The sequence below is a fragment of the Lynx canadensis genome, chromosome B4 (genome assembly GCF_007474595.2).
Source record: "Lynx canadensis isolate LIC74 chromosome B4, mLynCan4.pri.v2, whole genome shotgun sequence".
Taxonomy (NCBI): Eukaryota; Metazoa; Chordata; class Mammalia; order Carnivora; family Felidae; genus Lynx; species Lynx canadensis.
The window spans coordinates 81,368,976-81,374,975 of NC_044309.1; the positions used below are offsets into that span (position 1 = coordinate 81,368,976).

The 6,000-nt window shown below is 35.9% G+C and overlaps 1 pseudogene; it reads left to right on the top strand.

Moving 5' to 3' along the window:
- Window positions 1–1,275: 1,275 nt before the first annotated feature.
- Window positions 1,276–2,186, top strand: LOC115517975 (annotated as a pseudogene).
- The last annotated feature ends 3,814 nt before the right edge of the window (window positions 2,187–6,000 follow it).

Sequence of the window (6,000 nt, forward strand, 5' to 3'; positions counted from 1 at the left end):
GTGATCAATTATGCTCATCTTTATGAGAGAGGAAAATAGGACACCGAAATTAGCAATCTTAGAGATGCTTAAAGTTTAGGTAATCAAAGTACAGACATGAAAAAGAGAAAATATAGTCATAAATCTCTGCTATTACAGTGAACCTTATTGTTGTGAATCGGGCAGTGAATGAGAGATTGAGATGGTGGCATTGAAGTGGAGACTGTGACGGGTAGACTGGATGGAGCTTAAGAGAGAATAAAAAAAAATAATGTGCTTATGATTTTTGCCTCAGTGACACTAAAACTAAAGTAACATTAAATTTCAATTTGAGGCAAGCTATCTGAAAGTATGCAATTTCTGTGATGATACTTTTAGCCTGGATCCAACATTTCTTCCTGGATGAGAATCAAAATAATCTACATGTGCAAAGATTCCTAGGATATGTTGTGAAGTATCAATACTTGTAGAAAAGTTTCAAGATCCAAGAGAAAGGGTCCAAAGCCAAGAGATGACTTTTAACTGGAAGAATCTCTTCTGGATCACTTTAAGTAAGAAAACAGAAAAACAGAAAAAATGCGTCCAACTCAAATAATGGTGAGAGAAGGCAAATTCTAGATAAGGTGATGATCCAAATTATGAAAACATCACTACCATCTCAGTATCTGCATTTCAAATGTGAATAAATTTGAGGATTGACGAACAACACTTCTATTTGCCATCAAGTTTAAATTCTAATAGTAATTACAGTACTACGAAGACCACACTGGGTTAGGGCAGTGTCCACAAGTATGAAAACTGTCCTGGAGAAGTTAAAAAGAGACTGAAGGATACCCATTCCATTAGGTGAAGTGGGGACCTGAGCCAGAAATATTCTTCTGTTTTTGCCCAAGTGTACCAATCAGGTAAGTCAATCAGATGAAGTAAAATAATGAAAGGTGAAGAAAAAGCGAAAAGGTTGCCTTAGAGTGTTCATTTAATCTAGCTCACTCTTCCTAGAAAGAAAAAACAACGAAAGAAGTGGAAGAATGCTGTGCTTCATATGTAATTCAATAGCAAGGGTTATTAAGCAAATCTCTTTTTGCTAATTGCAACAAAGGGCCAAAATTATATTGACAATGTACATGATTAAGTGAAAGAAGTAAAAAAAAAAAAAAAAAACAACTCACGTATCATCTGGCATGCCTTTATGTTTCACCCATTATTCATTACCATGTGATATTGAGAGACCCCTCTCTCATCAAATTCAATTTCTCAAATTGTCCTTGCAGATTGGAGAGAAGTCAGAAGTTAGTAATGAGAAACTATACAGCATGCTGAAACCAATTCATCCTTTTGGGATTGACTGATAATTCAGAGATGAAGGTTCTTTTTATTTTTCTACTTATCACAAACATGTTGAGAATAATAGGGAATTGGACTATCATCATGCTTGCATTTATTGATTCTCATTTTAAAATTCCCATGTATTTTATCTCAGAAATTTCTCATTCTTAGAAGTCTCACTCACAAGTGTTTATGTTCCCAGATTCCTTTATAGCATATCCACTGGTGATAATACCACTACTTACAATGCTTGTGCTACTCAAATATATTTGTCATAATTTTTGGAGCAATATAATTTTTTCTCCCAGTTGCCATGTCACATATCATTTTGTGGTTAATGTATTATGTGACCATCATGAGCCAAAGGGTCTGTACTATCCTTATCCTTGGCTGTTGGCTGACTGATTTATTGTTGTGTTTACTCGATGTTGTGTGGGCTTTCAGGTAGAATTTTGTGACTCCACTGTCATTGATCATTTTGGCTCTGATGCATCCTCTCTCCTAAAAACTTCATGTTAAGATACACAGTACATAGAGAAAATTATCATTAGCTGTGCTTCACTAACATTAATCATGGCCCTCATTTCTGTGGTGCAGCTTTATATTTACATCATCCAGACTATCTTCAGGTTTCCTTCTCCTCAACAGAAAAAACAAAAAAAACTTTTCCATCTGCTCTTCCTACATAATTGCAATTTCTATCACCAGTGGTGGCTATATCTTCATCTAGATTGTTTTCAGCAAAAGAAGGAGTGACCATTAATAAAGGAGTATCAGTACTCATTAATTCTGTGGTCCCTTTTATTTATATCCTGAGAAACAAGCAAGTGAAGCAAGGTTTCAAGAATTCAATCAAAAGAATGAAATCCCTATCAAAGTAAGAATGAAGACACTCAGAAATACTTCCTCTTAATAGTCAACTTGGCTGCATCCAAAATTTGTCAGTGTAGGCTTCTTTCAAAAAAATTTTTAACGTTCATTATGAAATCTACCCTCATATCATTACCTTCCCTTTTATTGTATGAAAGACAATAAATATGTGCCTTTCCTCATTAAAGTAATATAATGAGTTTTTGGCAACTGAGTTGTAAGAGTCCCCTACATATTTTGGAGATTAACCCTTTATCAGATACTAGGTTTGCAAGTATTTTCTCCCATTCCATAGATTTTTTTAATGACAATTTTCTTCTCTTTTCATGTTTAGAAAAGTACCATTGAGATTTTGATAGGGATTCCAGTGACTCTGTAGATCACTACAGATCACTGTCCATTCATAGTATGGAAATTTTAACATTATTAAGACTTCCAGTCCATGAACATAAGATATCTTTCCATTTATTTGTACTTTCTTTAATGTCCTTCATCAAATGTCTTATCATTTTCAGTGTATTAGTCTTTTACTTGTTTATCATTGTATATTTCCTCTGGTTCCCACCAACAGGTAATATGAATGTGAATGAAATACATGTACATTTGAGGCATCATTTTTTAAATTTATTTATTTTTTTGAGAGAGAGATATAGCACGAGTGGGAGGGAGACAAGAGAATCTGAAGCAGACTCCAGGCTCTGAGCTGTCAGCACAGAGCCCAGCACAGGGCTTGAACTCATGAACCACAAGACCATGACCTGAGCCACAGTCAGACACCCAACCAACTGAGCCACTCAGGCACTCCTAGGCATCATTATTTTTAAGTTGATAATTATGACTAGCAAAATGTCTTCCAAGAACAAGCTAGAAATGATCTCTTTCAGTAAATTTTCCTTGATCAGTCACGCACTACTCTGATCTTCATTTCCTATTTCCTCTAGTAGTCATGTATTATATGAATTATATCTGAATTAAGTTACTTAAAATTGTTGATATTGATCTGTATTGCTGGAGATAATTTCATTCTTTTTATGGTATACATTTTATTTCATCCCTCTTTTTTCACATGGACTACATGCAAGTGTTAATAAAATAAAATTTTAAATAAAATTATAAACAGTATGACATAAGTCTCTTCCTCACCATTTTCCCCTGCTATTCAGTCTGCCATAGAGCCATTCACTATGTGTCCTTTTATATGTCCTTCCATAGACATTTTATACATATACAAAAATGTTAGCATCTTTCATTCAAACTCCAAACTCCATTCTTTTTCAAATGCCCAAGTTTGGGGCAGTTGGGCAGCTCAGTCAATTAACTGTCCAACTTCGGCCTAGGTCATGATCTCACGGTTCATGGGTTCAAGCCCTGCATCAGGTTCTGTGCTGACAGCTCAGAGCCTGGACCCTGCTTCTGATTCTGTCTCCATCTCTCTCTGCTTCTCTCCCTCTCCCCCTCTCTCTGTCAAAAATAAATAAACATCAAACGTCCAAATTTTAAGAGCACAATACTAAATAAACAAGTAAGTAAGTAAATAAAAAACAGGGAATGATGGCTCAAAGACCAAACTAAATCTCCAACAAGTGACCCTAAGGAAACATGCTGAAATACCCAACAATTCAAAATAACAGTGCTGAGATGCTGAATAAGAATACGGACAACTAAATGAAATCAGGAAAGGATTCATGAACAACAGTGAAAATATCAACAAAAAGACAGAAACTATAAAAAGAGCCAAACAGAAATTTCGGACCTGAATAATATAACAACTGAATTTTAAAAAATTATCTAGGGAGGTTAAATAGTAATCTTATTCAAGCAGAAGAATGAATCAGTGAACTTGGAGATACAGACTTCAAGCTACAGAATGAATAAATCACAGGGATAAAAGGCACAGTTTAGGGAATATAGTGAATGGCATTATAATAGCATTATATGGTGACAGATGGTAGCTACACTTGTGGTGAGCATAGCACAATATATAGACTTGTTGAATGACTATGTTGTACACTTGAAATTAATGTAACATTGTGTGTCAATATGCTGCAATAAAAAATTTTTGAGTCAGGGAGCAAAAACGAAAATAGAATGAAGAAAAGTGAAGAGAGCCCAAAGGATTTATGAGACACCATCAGGTGGACAAATACATACGTTATGAGAGTCCCGGAAGGAGAAGAGAGATGAAAGGGCAGAGAGCAAATTTGAAGAAATAATGGCTGAAAACTTTCCAAATCTGAAAAAAAGAAATGGGCACACAAATTTTAGAAGCTTGAAGAAGTCTACATAAGATACTCAAAGAGACCCACCCTGACAGACATTATAAACAAACTGTCAAAAGTTAAAGATAAAGAGAGAATCTAGAGAGCAGCAAGAGCAAAATACTGTCAGACACAAGGGAGCTCCTATCAGATTATCGAGGCATTTCTCAGCAGAAACTTTGCAGGCCAGAAGGGAGTGGGACTATATATTCAAAATTGTGAAAGAAAAAACTGGCAACAATGATACTATATTCAGCAAAAGTGTCCTTTGAAAAATCAAAGAGAAATTAAGACTTTCCAAATGAGCATAACATAAGAAAAATCATTACCACTTGATCTTCCCTACAAAAAAATACTACAGGGAATCCTCCAAGTTGAAATTTTAAAGGTCTCTGGTAAAGGTAATATACAGGGATACCTTGGAGATATTGTGGATTCAGTTCCAGACCACTGTATAAAGCAAGTACCATAATAAAGTGAGTCAGATGAATTTTTGGTTTCCCAGTGTACATAAGAGTTATGTTTACATTATTCTCTGGTCTATTAAGTGTGCAATAGCATTAGGACTAAAAAACACTGTATATGCCTTAATTTAAAAATACTTTATTGCTAAAAAATGCTAACGATCATCACTGCTCCCAGAGAGTCATAATCTTTTTGCTGATAGAGGGTCTTACCTCAGTGTTGATGAAAGCTGACTGATCAGGGTGGTGGTTGTTGAAGGTTGGGGTGACTGTTGCAATTTCTTAAAGCAGAACAACAATAAAGTTTGCCACATCAATTGACTTTTTTCCTTTCATAATTTCTCTATAGCATGTGATGTTATTTGATAGCACTTTTCACCCATAACTTCTTTCAAAATCGGGAGTCGATACCCTCAAAATCCACCATTGCTTTATCACCTAAGTTTATGTAATATTCTAAATCCTTTGTTCTCATTTCAACTATCCTTACAGCATCATCCTTAGGAGTAGCTTCCATCTCAAAAACCACTTTTGGGGTATCTGGGTGGCTCAGTTGGTTAAGCCTCCAGCTCTTGGTTTTGGCTCAGGTCACGATCTCACAGTTCGTGAGTTTGAACCCCACATCTGGCTCTGTGCTGTCAGTGTGGAACCTGCTTGGGATTCTCTCTCTCTCCCTCTCACTCTCTCTGCCCCTCCCCTGCTTGTGCTCTCGCTCGCTCTCTCTCTCTCTCTCTCTCTCTCAAGTAGACAAACAAACAAACACTTTCTTTGCTCATCCATAAGAAGCAACTCTATGTCTAGGTAAGTTTTATCATCAGATTGCAGCAACTGTGTAACATCTTCAGGTTCCACTTCTAATTATAGTTCTCTTGTTATTTCCACAACATCCGCAGTTATTTCCTCTACTGAAGGCTCATACCCCTCAAGACAATCAACATCTATTAAAACTTCTGTTCATGTTGATATCTTGACCTTTTACCATGAAGCACAAATGTTCTTAATGGCATCTAGAATGGTGAATCCTTTCCAGAAGGTTTTCAATTTGGCAAGATCCATCAGAAGAATCATTCTCTATGGCAGCCCAAGCTTCATGAGATGTATTT